We start from the raw sequence: 17,700 nt of genomic DNA, 5'->3' as shown, positions 1-17,700 counted from the left end.
TGAGGACACAACAGCTGTGCCGTCAGCGGTAACAGTGGAAGAAAAAAATAAGTACTTGAAAAACTATCATCACAAAGCCTCAATTTCTGAGTGAGGATTTCAATATGGAGTCAATACCCTATTAATTATTATTTAATTTTGTGAATCCCGAGCAATCCCGAGCAAAGATCTTGAGCTAGCCACAGAACCCAGGATATCTCAACTATTAGTTACTACAGCTATTAGTTATTGCCGTTTGAAAAAAACGGAAACGATTAGGTAGGTGTAGGAACAGATGACTTGTGTTTGTTTATCTAATTTAGAGCCGCGTTTTGACACAATTCTTTCTCAAAACAATTTCATCCTTTTCACTAATAAAAATATTTTTATAATATTGTTATCTACAAAATATGTACATACTTAATTGTTGTTTTGACAAATAATAAAACTATCCGGAATAATAGTTTTTTTGTGGATTTTAACAATATAAGGGGAGAGTCCCGATAAATATTTGCATCTCAACCAACACTAAAGAGTACAGACACACGTCTAGAGAAGGAGAGCAAGGCCTTAGCTCAGGTGCTCCATAAGACATGGAATACACAACAATTATTTGCTTGGCAGAAGTTGAAGTTCCGCTAGTTGCTGCATTTTACCGACGTCTTGAATAATTGTTATTATTTACCAAAGAAGCTTATATAACAATCTTTAATTTGAAGATCTCAGCACTCCTCAGAAAAGAATTAAGTACTTAGATCCCATTGTAATTTCAGTGGCGTCACGAAGTCATCAAAAACTTAAACTTAATAATCAAACAACTACAGAACTTCTCAGGCAAAAATTTATCTAGTAAAGAATCTTTACATTTACATTTAGTATAAATCACATTATTTTACAATTGAGTTTAAAATCCGATGTTGGCTTTCGCCGCCTTCCGGAACAGGTTTTATTTACGTTAAATTATTGCTATCTACTCACGACTTATTAGTTCTGGCATGTGCAGCTAAATATAAATTGAAAATAAATATGAATTTGCAAGACGCAGGATTCGAACTCGCGACCCATGGACTCAAAAGCGGACACAACCACTCATCCCTCGCGGGATACTACAAAAAATAGATTCATTGCATATGAAAAATTAACAAGAGTATAACAAATCGAATAGAACACTTATACGTATGTATGGTTACTGCATTTAGATAGCTATTAATAGTAATCTTATTAATACTATAATTATTATATTGTTAATAAAATTAGATATCAGCTGTTTATTTCGATAGTTTTCCAAAGTGGTATCAATAGGGTCTAGGACGATTTGGCACCGCGAACTGGCCTCCGCCGATTGGCCTCCGGTTATTGGCCGCCGGTACAATCGGACACCGACCCAATTGGCCTCCGGGACGATCGGACGCCGGTACAATCGGGCGCCGGCCCAATTTGACACCGGCCCAACTGGCCTCCGGGAGATTGGACGCCGCACCGCTGAATAAAATGCGCAAAGGAAAAGACCTACGTAACGACTTCGTAGAGAAAGTAGACACGACACTTTAATAAATGCTTCTATCTACTTAGTGGTTGTACCTAATACATTTTGCGCTTAATATATTTTTATTATGATAGATAATATTTATTATTCATGCTTTATGCTGTTTATAAAAGAAAAGAATTCTTTTCTCGCCAGAACTTGAAGATGTGCATAATTAAGTAATTTTTGTGTATACCTACCTATTCATATTAAAAACAACAAATATTAATAACGAATTGGTTAGTTAAAATTTTGTCTTTTGGCGTTTTCTCGATTTCATGTTATTATAATTGAACTTTATATGTGTATATCACCCGTAAATAAGTATTTTGAAGATTATGAAATTACAAACAATATAAGTAGGTAAACTACTTGAAAGGTATAGACATATTACATTAGATATTATGTTGACAAAGCGAATTTGTAACTTTATTGGAAGTTTTAGTCATTTTTATTTAAGTACATATAGTATATATATGATGTTTATAAAAATAATGGAATTCTTTCCTCGTCTTTTAAAGATGTGCACAATTAAATTTACGTATTTTTATTTATATTTACGAATCTGTAGGTGTTCCTATAAAGGGGATAATTAAGTATATGTTATGCAAAACTCAACTTTACAGAAAGCAAGGAAAAACACCAAATAAAAACAGTAAGTAACCAAAATATATGTATTCGTATTTGGTATTTTTTTAAGTTTATTAAATGTATATGATTTAAAATACAACCATAAAACACTAAAGCTATTGTTATTTATTTCGTCGTGTTTTTTATTTTTTGCCTGTTTCTAGTTTATTAGTTAAATTGGAGCCAGTTTGAATGAAAATTATATTTTTTCAAACTTTTCTTAAATTAAAACAATACATTTTAAAGTGTGTTTTTAGGGTAAATAAAAATATCTTTAAATATTTAGGAAAATAATCTGCTGTAAATATTTCAGTAGGTTGATGGATAAATATGTAAAGTAACCTTATAGTAATTAATAATATTCACTATTTGCTAAGTCATATTTTTATAATAATACTTACATATGAATTTCTTTAACGGTATTAACTCACAGTGAAGCCTTGATGAAAAGACAGTACCTATATTAAATAATAAAATAAAATAAAACACAATATTATGCAGTGCTAAGCAAAATTGATAAATAAAACGACAATTATAATAATACATTTATTTTCAATGACAACCTATTTTAGACAATACATTTTAATAATATAAAAACAAAATGCAGTTCATAAATACACATCGTATGGGTATTTTATAATCCTACTTATGATATTTAAATAACATAATATACGTACATATTCATCTCAAAAAACCTCATAACAAAATAACATACGAAAACTACACAAAATATTTATTACTTTCCATAAAAATAAAGGAATAAATGGAGGAACCTAATAATACAATATTAGGTACCTTCCTACCTATCTACCTAAAACTTGTAATGTAAATACACTTTTAATATATTCTACCTAACCGAATATTTTACTACTTTTCTTAATAACCTCTCAAAAATTCAACATACCTATATATTTGAATGTAAGTAAACTAAACGAATAAATTTTAATGGATTGAAGTTTTGTACTTTCCCATTTGAGTCGTTTTTTGCGACCCGAGTTTCGCCTTTCGGCACCTTCGGGCACTATGTGCATTTACCAAAAGGTAAATACACACTGTCGATGAATACAGTTAATAATTCTAACTTATATAATAAAGTAATACAATAAATTAGGTGAAACTTTATCACCTACCATTAAGTTCACAATAAAAATATAACAAACAAATTATGAATGGTTGAAGTGTAAAAAAAAACCTACCTTCTCACTAATAATACATTCGATATGAGTATTAATCGTCAAAACATAATAATAGATCATTAGTAAATGTAATCAATAAAAATACTTACTACACTCAAGAGGTGTAAAATTGTCAATTCTGGGAACATAGCAACGTATTGGGAATTTAACGGAGGTTACTAATGAGATACCTATATCAATGATATCAATCTTGTGAAACAAATATTCGATATTATTCTTACATGCTACTTTTTTCCATTTCACTTCAAATACTTCAACCAATCATAATTTATTTGTTAATTTTTTATTATTATTTGATGGTTATATTTTTTATTGTGATCATTGACTTAATAGGTAGGTGATAAAGTTTTTACCTACTTTATTGTATGAATTTGTTATATAAGTTAAAATTGACTGCATTCGTTGTCAGTGTGTGTGTCACACTCTAACTTTCCATGCCCGCGTTCGCTCATAATCTGCCCTTCCATTGCGAATATGGTATTTGTCACTAATTATTGTCACTTGAGTTTATTTATTTCGCTAATAATTTCACTAAAAATAACACTTTTAATTGCCAATGTCACTTATTATCAAATAAACGATTATATCGTAACACGAATTAATATTATTAATAGTTTAATTATTAATTTCACTTCAAACAATGCACTAATTTCTTTGTCAATACTATAAAATTCCTAAATTATTTCGTACTAATTGTTCACAATTATCATTTTACTGGAATGCCTACGATACTGAATAAGATGTCTTTTTTCTTAAACACGATTTTGAATACTGAATAAGTCAATCCTCCCAAGTAATCCTTTTATACCTTATCATATTATAGGTTACACAGTTTGAGGGTATCCATAATTTTACAAATGACATGTTTTTATTTGATATAAAGTTAAAAATCATACCTATATAATAATTAGTTAGTGGATACCTACAGTTTTTTTTTAAATATTTTATTTATAAAAAAATTGACAATTTGGTACCTTTTTATTGTTAAAGGTTTGTAAAATCAAATTAACTCTCGCATAAAATTCTTAAATCATTGGTTTTGTATGGCAAATAATTATATAATATAATGTATATTATTTACTGTATCTAATACCTCGTAAGTATTGTATTTATATTCTTATAAATATATAGGTTATTCAGTAGTAGGCCTACTTGGAGTTATACAAAAACCATCGGACGTATTGAGACATTTTGTAGTTGTGAAAAAGTCCATTTTAATATGCAATTGGATTTCTACAACCAGAATCCTGTATATTTTTTTAATTCGGTTATCAGCACCTTTAAATGATTGTATTTCTGAGGCCTTTCTTTGTTCATTACATTAGAATCTACTAAGTAAATAATATCTATACCTTAGAAGCAGATGGGTGCAACTGCCATATTCTCAATTTTTTTCAAAGAGCAAAAAAACAATTTATATTTTTGATGAATGTCTATAACTAATAAGAACTAAAAACATAAACAAAAGGCGATCATCTTTTCTGTAAATTTAATTCATTAAAGCACTGTTAGAAAAAAAATTAAACGTTTAATTAAATTTAGAATATAAACTAAATTATTATTAAAATAAGCAGTAATGATTTGCATCATATTGCCACTTACAATGATCAAAGAAAATGTCTATGACGAGGATTATACATTTTTTTATTTTACCATATTTAGCTGTTATGAAAATATACTCCGAAATTATGGTCTATGTATACAAAGGTAAATAATCATTAGGTATTTTTTAAACATCTCAAAATACTAATACTAAGTAGATAATGCAAAAGTTAAAAGCATTAACCTTACAGCTGAATGAATCTAGATCAGTGATGGCGAACCTGTGACACTAGTGTCACGCGAGATGATTTTTCATGGCACGCGAATGTTTTATTTTGAAAAGAGAAAAAAACCTACAATAATTTAATAATATACAAGAAAGTTTTGCAAATAAATTAATGTTCTTATAAGTAAGTATATAATATTAAAAAATGATGACGACAGAGCAATGTTTTCTTCGGTTTTTAATATTATTTTAACCAATCAACGAAAGTCAGGCAAAAATGACAGATTAAAAATAAAAATATTTATCCAACAATGATGACAACTTGGTGAAATTTATCGGCAGTCATTCAAAAATAAACAGCTGTTTATTATTTTACCTCAAATATAATCGCTAAAAACGGAAAACCGCTTAGTTAGTGATAGGGAATATAATAATATGAAAGAAGCATTGCTAAAATGCTTCCACGATCTCCTTGAAATTTTGAAAACAAGAAAAAAATTATTGAACGAATAAAAGATTAGCCTTCGGCTAGAAACACAGTGAAAATAGAATCTCAAGAACTCAATTATAATCTTTAAACTTTTTCAATAGCATTCTTAAAAACTGTTTTTCATTTTTTTCTCATGAATCTCGGTATGTCAGACAGTCGAACAATTATAATAGGGAAATTTTGGCCCACGTACGTAAAAAGTTTTGCGAACCCTGATCGAAATAATACTATTAAACCTATTTTTCTCAAAAAAGGGGGTTTTCAAACTGTGTTCACTCGTATAATTCTGTTTAATATAATATTTCTTTTATTAATTATGTTAACTGTAAATTCATGGTGGAAATGAATTCTATTATTGATTTAATTTAATAAAACGCAATTTTTATCGTACTGACTAGACTAGCCTCTGGGTGGACGAAACCGGTTGCAGTTAAAAAGGTTCATGTGATTGAGTCATCGATATATTTAATAATATGTTTACTGTTCAATTCTACTTATTAAGTCATAATTTGTGTTATACTAATTATTTAATTTATAAATACATGCTGCAATATAATCAGTCAATGTCGATTTAATGATTTATTTTCTTCCAAACTCAATAATTACCCAGTATTATTTAACCTAACTAAAAAAATACGACATCCAACAGGATTCGCGCCCAGATGCGTGCTCTGGCCACTAAGCTATACGAGTCCTATCTACTTGAATCGAAGTGAGCTAATGCTTTTATAATTCTCTCTGAAGCACTTTCTAAATTGCGTTACTTATTGGCAATCGGCTTTTGTATTTTAAATCAAAGTAGGTATTGAATTATCGATTTCAGGATCACTCCAATGTCTTATATTATATTTTGCTGATATTTTTGGACGAATTATTTGGCCTTGAATTGAATTGAATTTGGCCGGCTCTTAGACTGTTAGCCGATGAGTTAGACATTTTTCGAGATTCTTGTCCTATTAAAAATATTTTTAACGCTATTATAATATTTTGTATAATTCTCATGACAAAGGCCAATCATTTTTTAACCCCTGATCGAGCTAATGAGGTAGTTAGATCAGATTATTTTTAAATATCTGGGGCTTTCCCACGTACCCAGGTATTTCCACAGATAAATTAAAAATAATTCCCTATTACAAACATCGGGTTCCTCGTGATTGAAATAATAGGTATTATATATTTCGACGTAGTTACACAAAACAATACAACTCATAAAATATAAATCCATGCTTGGTGAAATGTTTCACCGGTCAATATAATTTTTTTTCCTAGATTATTTATTTTCTTATTATCTTCCCAAGTCATGTCACCATTCTGTATCCACCATATATATAATGTGTGGATGGTTTTTAGTAGCCTTGGTCAGGTGACAGGTGGTGGTATTGACTTTTGTTGTCAAAGATGATATATAATTATTAAGTTTACACTGCTACTTATTACTATTTTGTTTTACTGTTTTTGTTATATTATACGTATTCATATTCCAACAGTGAATTTTCCATTTGTGAGATTTTCTTCAGAAATAAATATTTATCTTCCTCTTCTTATTGTGCCATCCCCTAGCGGAGGTCGGACACCATCAAGGCAATATTAGCTTTGTCGTCTGCTACCTGGAATAGTTCAGTGGAGCTGCACTCGTACTAATCACTAATCTTTCCTTAAATGATAAGTTGGGGAATACTGTACTTTTGTCCTCTCATAATGTAGCCGAGGTACTGCAGTTTCCTGGTTTTAATACTACATAGAACTTCTTGGTCCTTTCCCATTCGATTGAGAATTTCAACATTTGTCACCCTGTCAGTTCAAGAAATTTTGAGGATGCATCTTTACAGCCACATCTCGAAAGCTTCAAGTCTCCGTAACATCTCTTGGTTTAGCGTCCATAATAATGTTTATAATAATGTATTAATGTTAGCCATACTATTTATCTTTCAACAAAAATATGTGTACATATTTTAAATTAAAGGTGAAATTTTTAACATATGAACATTTTGACTTAAATTAATATCTAGTACACTCTATTCCAGTTATTTTAAAAATAATGTAAAAAAATATACTTACCACACTATGAAAAAATATTCATTTACCTATGCACCGTGCTGAATTTTTTGAGTCAACTTTTCTTGAAATTTATCTAATGTGAGTTAGCGCGTTTTTTATAAAATACGTTTAGTAATAAAAATGGAATAAGCAATTTTAAGCCGAATTTCAAACGATAGTCTATTGATAATAATATGCACCTACATACAAATTCGCTTTGTCAACATAATATATAATAATGTAGGCACAGAATACATGTAGGTACTGAATACGGTATAGTTTGTTAATTATTATAGACTTATTTTATTTATTACGTAAACGCCTTGATTAATATAAATTGTACCTTATTATTAAAGATCGATTGACCAACACATTTCAAACAATAATATAATATATAATGTAATATGTAGGTACCTTTCAAGTATTTTACCTACTTATATTGTTTGTAATTTCATAAACTTTAAAATACTTATTTACGGATGATGAATAAATATAAAGTTCAATTATAATAACATGAAATCGAGAAAACGCCGAAAGATATTATTTTCACTAACCAATTCATTATAAATATATATATTTTTTTAATAATATGAATAGGTAGGTATACACAATAAATTACTTACTTAATTATGCACATCTTCAAGTTCTGACGAGGAAAGAATTCTTCTCTTTTTATAAACAGCATAAAGCATAAGTAATAATTATTATCAATCATAAGCGAAAAATGTATAAGGTACAACCACTAAGTAGATAGAAGCATATTAAAGTGTCGTGTCTACTTTCTCTACCAAGTCGTTACGTAGGTCTTTTCCTTTGCGCATTTAATTCAGCCGTGCGGCGTCCAATCTCCCGGCGGCCAGTTGGGCCGGTGTCCAATTGGGTCGGCGCCCGATTGTACCGGTGTCCGATCATCCCGGAGGCCAATTGGGTCGGTGTCCGATTGTACCGGCGGCCAATAACCGGAGGCCAATCGGCGGAGGCCAGTTCGCGGTGTCAAATCGTCCCATTCCCGTATCAATATCTACCTACCTTACCCTTTCCCCAAAGTAATTTTTCATCTATTCCATTTAATCAAAAAGTTTTTTCAAAGCGCCATGTTTAGTCTGATGTAACTAGTATATTGTATACTACCTATGTATATGGATGTAACAGTTTCACGTTGGTACAGTTTTGTACGAGTTACCGAAATATGCGCTAACCTAAGCCAACAAAACAGAATATACCCTCCACGAGCGTCGCGACGGCTGTTGGTGGGGAGGAAATGTATTATTTCTTCATTTGATCAATACAAAAGCTACAGGCCCGCATCGGATATTTTAAAGACAGTAAAAACTAAAGAACTTAAAAAAATTAAAGACACTAAAAACTATCTTATTTTAGTTTTTAACGTACGAACCCGGAATTAAAAAAAAATAAAACTCTTTATACAAAATGACAATTATTAATATTCCTGGTATTTAGATAGTTTGTAAAATTTTCCGTTGTTTGGGCACTATTTAGAATTTAGAATGTTTTTGTGGATCGATTTACTAAGGTAATACTTAGCTACTAGCCAGGAACACAGGATCAATATGAACTGAAATACTTAACGGGTGTGGAGTAACAGGCAACCGATCTCTAGTGTGGAAGAATATGGAATAAACTTAAACACGTGTCAAGAATGAGTTTGGGTCGAAATCCCGAAGGCCGGAATCCCGAAGGCCGAAATCCCGAAAAATAAAAAATACAAACATCAATAATTGCTCAATCTCGAATTGCGCAATTTTTGCAAAAGAGACAAAAGCCCATTTTTTCTGGAAATATATAAAAAAAACGAAAAATTAAAAATTTAAACATCAATAATTGGAAAATGGGTTTTGCTGATTGCGCATTTTTTTGCGGGAGAGACAATTTTGTATCGCAATTCAAGATTGCGCAATTATCGATGTTTGTATTTTTTATTTTTTTCCGGTATGCTGAGCATTCACCTTTAGTTTAGTGCGACCGTTGCATTTGGACTTATAATATCTACCTGTACACGTGCATGGATTTACTTACAACAGTAGTGTGTATTTCAAAACAATTACTGCTAACCTTTTAATTACCATATAATAATAACACGTTAATTATATCTATGGCCAACGACTCCAAACGCGTCAGTCGCGGTGTTACTAAAGCGTCAATTACATTGAGCTTCTTTACGAGCTGTTTGTTGGCGAATTTAAAAGCGGGCGATTCAGCTACTGCGATTTGATGATTACACACAAAACTTTCCATTCGCTGAGAAGCCACAAGCCAGCGACTATTTTGACAGAACGTAGTTCGTTTTTTACCGGGAGGTTGCGACTGCGCTCTACTGCGCAGACGCAGTAGGCCCACACGCCGGCGTGTAGCGTGTAAAGTTGACCGGCTTTCAACTTTTGGGCGACTTTACAGGCAGATTGTAAATTCGCCAATAAACAGCTCGTAAAGAACCTCAATGTTATTGACGCTTAAATGAGGTGTCGCGATAATAATGTTACTGTTTACACATAAATGTGATGACTGTCTCGCCAATCTCATTCTTCAAGAGTAAGCGAGATGCGATGTTGTTATTTTATGGTACTATTTGACAGGTCGTGAAAATCGGTTAACCTCAAAATGAGTCTCTGCGCGGTTAGTTCGTTTTTACCGGCAGGTCATGCATGCAATCTTGCAATTTGCGCGATAATATGTGTTTACACCTGCATTTTTTATTATGGCCGCGATAATACGTACTGTCAGCAATAAATTCATGCACGTGTAAACGGGGTATTACACAGACATACTATTTATTTTATAATATAATGACCAATCGAATTCTACTGTTCTGTTCGGGTTGTCATCTACATTGTTATAATAACTAACTACTTCCTTATTGATAATTTACGCAAATTGAATATTTTTTCTCGTTTTAAAATAAAGTAATTATCGTATAATAAATTAACAAAATAATCCTTTAGTATAATTATAATGGTGTTTTACCACGTAAACGCCAATTCGATTAATGTATTATTTTACCACGTTTTTCTTCGCTCATATTCTTGTTTGTCCAGTGGTTGTTTATCCAGTACAAATCTTGCAATCGATTTTTAACTAACTTCCCGACTAGAAAGACATTTGAATCTTTTAGAATATATCAGAACACGATGCCAATGCATTATTTTAATACTTTTAGCCAGGGCTTTTTTGTAATGTAACGCGGTGGAACGGTGTTCCGGCACCTTTTTTCACGGTATTTTTAATGTTTCAAAAGGAATTAGACGAAACAATGTTCGCGCTTACATAGTACAAGTTAATTTTCCTGAATCATCTCATATGAAAAAACATATCCTGAAAAACTATCTCGTTTGATATATGCATTGAATTCTATTACTTACCATTTTTTCAAGTGAATGTGAACGCGAATTTTTGCAAATGATTCTAATTATTACCCCATTAAGAGCTTCGTTGAAGACCAAAACAGTTTCGGTACTTTTGTTCATCAAACTCGTCGGACCACCTTTGACACTTTTCGATCCTACCAAATTACGTTGATCGGTGGTTACTCAGTGGAAGACATTCGGCCATAGACTCTCAACACTAATAAAAGGAATCAAGACAATTTGCCAGAAGAAAATTGGATTGAACTTTGGAAATCACCATTGCCACCACAAAGGGGCTGACAGGGCGCCTGGGGTATCGACTACATAAGTGAAATAAAGTCACATCACACACATCACATCGTAAAAAAATCGCCTGCGGCGCTAATTTCCTTCAGGCGTATTAACATTTTATAATATGTGGTTATGTAATCGCATATTTTGGTGAATGATTGTTAATACACTGAATACCCTTAATTTTACCTCGAAAACCATTTGAAAACGCTACTATATAGCGTCACACTGCCTTTAACCTTAGTGATAGGTGGGGGGACCGCTTCAGGATATGGGGGCCATGGAAATCACTATATAATTTTATTCAAATATACGATGTTTTTACAACTTTAGTTGTTTATTTGTATTTGTTTGTTTATTTTTTTATTCGCTTCGTGGCACAGGAAAAGTTGCTTTATATGATATTTGAATATAATTTTCTTTAGTAGTTAAGAAGTTTGGCAATAAGTGCGTCCCGTCACCTTTATTTTTCAAAAAAAGCCCTGCTTTTAGCCATCTTTAAGTAGATTTCAGTTAATTCTGTTTTATTCTGTTCTAAAGTTATTTCGGAAGAAATCCGTAATCCGTAAGGGGGTGGTCCTAGCAACTAAATTATTAATATATACCTACGTGTGTTACTATGGAAATCAAAATGACATTTCAGTATTCTATATTTTTTTGTTTGTTGCAAAATAGCAAAAAAAATGATTTGTTGACAATTGCCTTATTTGTCCTAAATTATTAATACATAGAATTGTCAAGTTTATATGATTCAACTGGAAATTTAAAAACGTGGTATATAAAAAGTTCTTTTTATCTTGTAATTATTTCATATTAATACTATCGACCGAAGGTACTTACTTGATGGAATTAGAATTTAAATTTTATTATATTTCAGTTAAAAATTTCGTGAGGAATGTTTTGAAACGTGTTTGAATGTACTATTACTTATTCATAATTTAACTAACTGAAGCAAAATTAATTATTTTCACAACTGATTCGACCCTGTGGTCCAACCCCTTTCAACGCACCCCCTGCAGCACCGTCCGCGCTTTTATCAAGGGCACGCTATTTACGAGGGATCGATTAAACTCTCGCTGAACCCTTCCCCAAACTTTAGCACAGTTCTTATTTTGTTTACGACCCCTGAATTAAATATATATCTGTACCCTAGAACTGAACTATATTAAGTGCCATATCCAAAATTTCTCAGTAGAGCCATTTTAAGTTTATTGAAATGTATTTTTTCTTCTGTATTAAAGTTTTGGCAAAAGTTTTATAGTTATTATTTTTTTTTGAGAAGACATTTGATTATTTTATATACTTATCACAGTCTATGTGAATATTTCAGTGTTTTAACTTAGTTATATAGAAAATAAAAACTTAATACTATTTAGCTTTCAGAAAAAAATATTATGTTACTTTTAGTACTGCTTCAAATAGTATTATGTGCCATTAACATTCAGTGAAGGGATATATTATGTTGACTAAAGTACACTCAATATTGATTTAAAAATGTATATTAATTAATACTATTACAAAAATAATGTACGAGTATGTTTTAATAATAATCTCGAATAGTGGGATTGCAAAACTGGAAATTTATTAATATGATCTCGAACATTTTGTTTAATAAATTCTGGTATTTTTGTTGATGGCGGTTGCTTTCCTCTTTCATCGTGTTCAACATTTCCTCCAACAGACTTTTTAGATAGTGCAGTAGTAATAAATGTTTGTGAAATATTTAAGGTATTTAAAAAAAATACTTTGCACACTTTAATATACTGACCATCTAATTCAAAGTAGTATTGACGTGTATGATTTCTTTTATTGACCCTTTTATCATTTGTTATTTTCTTCCTTTTTATCGGTACGGACTTTACATTTAACGCAACAAATTGCCGTTTGTGGTCAATATTTTTTCACTTTTCCAAAATGCCTTGTGAATTTCATTTCTATGATGAGCTGAAAAATGTATGGAACATTTAAGGCGAAATTCTGTCTTGCAGGGTGCAAGAACTCTTTGTGCTGGGATAGTTTGTGTTTTCGTCGTACGTTCCTCTCCTGCTGCTACTTTTTGTTTTCTTATGTTATTTTTCCAATTTAATGAATTTCTCTTTCTTTTTTTTCCCTTTCTCACATTCAGTTGTGCTTCGTCCACGATATTAGTCAAATTTTGATAATCTGTATCTGAAATTTCCGAAATTGATACATCTGATTCAGAACCATTCTCGCTTTGATGGTAATCAGGATCGTCAGCTATACAATCTTCATCGATATGTGTAGATGTTTCATGTACAATAGTAATGTTATCGCATTGGAGAAGATCTGAAGTCTCGGAAGCGAGAGTGGGTTGTATTGTTTCAACCGATGTTTCCAACACTTCATAGTAAACGATGTTACCACTCTGACCAAATGTATACAGATTATCATCACACACAATATCACTATGGCTTATTTCTTGATAATCAGCCACAGTTTTGTCGACATAAATCCAGTCATCTAGGGGTGCATTTATTTGCCTTTCAATTGATGAACTCCCTGCATCTAAAACGAAAATGACCCATTATCAATCTTAAAAAATAAAAATATGAATACTGTATTTTTGTTTCACGGATCTTTTGTCAAATCAAATTAATGGATTTAATACTATGACATTCGGCTAATACAAAATTAAACAATACTATTTCCAAACTCGAATAATCGAGCTACACTATTATCTTAAATATCAGCCAGGTTTAACATATAATTTAATAACATTGTTTGATTTCATAAAACTGATTATAAATTCCTACCTTTCGTTTCTGAATCGTTGTTTGACAATGCGGTACCTAGTAGTTCATCACAGTCATCAATAATATTATTGGTTTGTATTTTCACTAAGTCCAGAATACGTTTACTTCTCTCCGACATAATTGTAATTAACTCATCTTATTTGGAATAAATTTTTCAATGCAAAACTGTTTCAAACATTTGCACAAAGGAGTTAATACAACAAAAATGTGGGGTCGTCTGTCAAGTGTCAAACATTGTTCGTACTAACTCCGCAAGATAACACTTAATACTGTTTAATTGTATTGGTTGTTTTGACTGAGTGGACTTAATATCAATAAATAACAAAACACCCACAACTAAAGAGTATTAAAAGACTTTAGTATTCTTTGATTCCAAAATCAAGGTGCACTTAATATTATTTAAAACGCAATATCTCAGGAAATAATTGATACAGGAGTTAATACTGTTTACCATGGGAAAGAAGAGGCAAAATCATGAAGTTTAGTGCAATAAAGTGACTTTTGAAAATTTTGGAGTTAATACAGTTCGGTTCTAGGGTACAGATATACTGTAACGCAAGGTTCCCAACCTTTTTCGGGTGGCGACCCCTTTTTATAAAAGCCATGTGACCCGCGACCCCGATGCAATTGAAAAACGCATTTTTAATAAGGTACGAGTACCTAATTAAAAAAAAAACAACGAAAATAGTTTTTATAGTAGAATTTTATTTGAAATTATGTTTAATACTTAATTTAATGCGATGGTTGAAATTGCATGTTCTTAACCAGTCTCAAAATTCGCGGGTGAGTTTTTGTTAACGCCAACCTCATGTCATTCTCAACATTTAATTTATTTATTTCTTTTGTTTTTAAACGAAGAAGAGTTGAAAATCCACTCTCGCAGAGATATGTAGACACTAAAACTAAACTAAACTAAAACTCGAAAGGCAAGCATCGTCACATTTGGTATGAATGATATATAAGAATTGTGTATGCAATTTTCCATTAAACAAGTTACGTGCCGAGGAATCATTCTGCAAATCCAAGAATTCATCTTGCAATTCATCGGGAATGCTGGCTACATCAAGGGAAGCAGAGAATGGATTTTGTGTCAATGTAGTTTCTTCTTCTTTCAGCTCAGGGAAGTAACGCCGAAGTTCGTTTTCAAGGGATTCGAGATACCCAGTAATGTCCTCCTTCAAATTTTCATTTATTTCACCTTCAGATTCATCTACCACACTGCAGAGTTTCTCAAATATGGCAATGTTTCCAGGATTTATTTTACTTCGCCAGTTTTGCAGCTTGGATAAAAATGCTCCGAGATTATCGTGAAATGCGATAATATTCGTTTCCTTTCCCTGAAGTTTCAGGTTAAGCCTATTTTGCTGTTCAAATATATCTTCTAGATATGCTACTTTTTTTCAACCAAGCTTTGTCGTTAAAATATACCAAAAGGTCATGTTTCCCTTGCACTGGGGAAAGAATAAACCAAATTTCTGAATAACTTTACCATTAAACCATTAAAAATAAAAATTGCATTATAGTGAATATTTTTTTAGTTGACTGTATAAGTTGGCGACCCATATGTTGGGAACCCGTGCTGTAACGTCTTACCTGCCTTGGAAGGTGTCTACAAATTTATTGAAATTTTTGGATTCATTCTAATATTAGTCATACAATATACTGCGAATTATGAAAGTATTTTTGAATTATAGTCGGATAAATACAATAAATGTTTAAACATACCTATTTTAATTGCCTTCCGCATATAAGAGGTTTTACGAGGAACGGTTGTTACGAGGGTGGGTCAATAATTCCTTAGAAAAAAGCATTAAAACAGGTTTTATTTTTGTATTTTTTTTTTATTTCTCAACATAATTTCCTTGGAGCTCAATACACTTGGTTAGACGTTTCTCATTTTTTTTTAAACCGTCAGAAAAATAAGTTTTCGGAAGGTCCTCAAAATAAGCATTTGTCCGATCGATGACTTCTTCATTTGAAAAAAAACGTTGTCCACTTAGCCATTTTTTTAAGTTTGGGAAAAGGAAAAAGTCACTGGGGGCTAAATCTGGCGAATACGGTGGGTGGTCGACCAATTCGAACTTCAATTCTTCAATTTTAGCCATTGATCGTAAACATGTGTGAACACGGGCATTGTCCTGTTGAAAGAGGATTTTTTTCCTGTTTAAATGAGGCCGTTTTTCTTCAATTTTGTTTTTTAGCTGGTCCAATAAAGATGCATAATAATCCCCTGTTATTGTTTTTACTTTTTCCAAATAGTCAACGAAAATAATTTCACGTGCATCCTAAAATACAGTAGCCATAACCTTACTGTGCTGATTTTACGGTTTTCGCCTTCTTTGGACATGATTTGCCTTCGCAATCCACTGCTTTGACTGTTCTTTCGTCTCGGGAGTATAGTGGTGTATCCATGTTTCATCTACAGTCACAAAGCGACGAAAAAATTCATCCGGATTGCGTTGCATGAGCGACAACAGGGCATTAGAGGCCACCACCCTACTGCGTTTATTGTCGACTGTGAGCAAACGCGGCACCCATCTTGCAGAAATATTTTTCATGCCCAATTTGTCATGTAAAATAGAAATGACGCTACCTTTTGAGATCCCTGTAACCTCAATTATCTCACTCAACTTTAATCTTCGGTCACTTAACACCATATCGTGGATTTTATTGATCATTTCTGGTGTAGTCACCTCTACAGGACGTCCTGAGCGTGGTTCATCCTTTGTTGATGTACGACCACGTTTAAATTCATTTAACCAGTTATAAATAGTTGCAAGTGAAGGAGCAGATATGCCGTGAACTAAATCCAACTCATTTTTTATTTCCTTTGCTGTTAACCCTTTTATATTAAAATGTTTAATAACAACTCTAAACTCAATTTTCTCCATTTTCCATTTTTCCATTTTCCACAAGCAATTTTTTTTTTAAATGTACGAGAAACACACAACAACCCGACCAATCTGATTGAAACTTCGCAGCATACTGAATCGGTAGTGCCGCTGCATGAAAACAAACCGCTTGCAGTACTAGTCGCGCCACCTGTCGGCTTTTCTAAGGACTTATTGACCCACCCTCGTATCATCATTGAAATTGTTCAATCATTGAAAAAATAACATGGATTCGAATCGGTGACCAACCGTGTCCGGAAAATTGAACGTATGCAGTTGACGGTATGTTCACCGTATCAGAAATATACGGGTGTATAGTAGGTATTGAGAACAAATTCACGCCTAAATAAAAGAATAAAACACTTGGGTACAAAAATAAATATGTACTTAATAAAAAGTAAAAACCACTGGAATTTAAAGGAAAGACAGAAGAATATAGGTAGATAAGTAAATTCTGGTAGGTGCTCGCAAGTATCAAGTCTTATCTATCTATATATATATATATAATATAAGATCTATATATTATAATATTGGCAGAGTTATTATCAGATATTTGTTACCATTATATTTTTTGTCATATCAAAATATGAACATTACTGTTTGCAATGTTTTACGGCCGTCTCTTTCCGGTACGACAGTTCACGGTGAAATGTAATTAATTACGTACAATTTATGTAACCGTGGCCAACGGCGTCACAAACAAACACTCTGCCACTGTGCTCAGTGTCGTCCCTAGGCAAAATGCCGCCCTCTTTAA

The 17,700-nt window shown here is 32.0% G+C and overlaps 1 protein-coding gene across 2 annotated transcripts in view; it reads left to right on the top strand.

The window, feature by feature from the left end:
• The window catches only part of Dip-C (dipeptidase C), a 160,917-nt gene that overhangs the window by 124,541 nt on the left and 18,676 nt on the right, over positions 1 to 17,700 (top strand). The window lies entirely within an intron of this gene.

This window comes from Rhyacophila brunnea, unplaced genomic scaffold (genome assembly GCF_057557595.1).
Source record: "Rhyacophila brunnea isolate RB1 unplaced genomic scaffold, BYU_Rbru_1.0 scaffold_21, whole genome shotgun sequence".
NCBI classification, from domain to species: Eukaryota; Metazoa; Arthropoda; class Insecta; order Trichoptera; family Rhyacophilidae; genus Rhyacophila; species Rhyacophila brunnea.
This window is presented reverse-complemented; position numbering and strand designations above follow the sequence as displayed.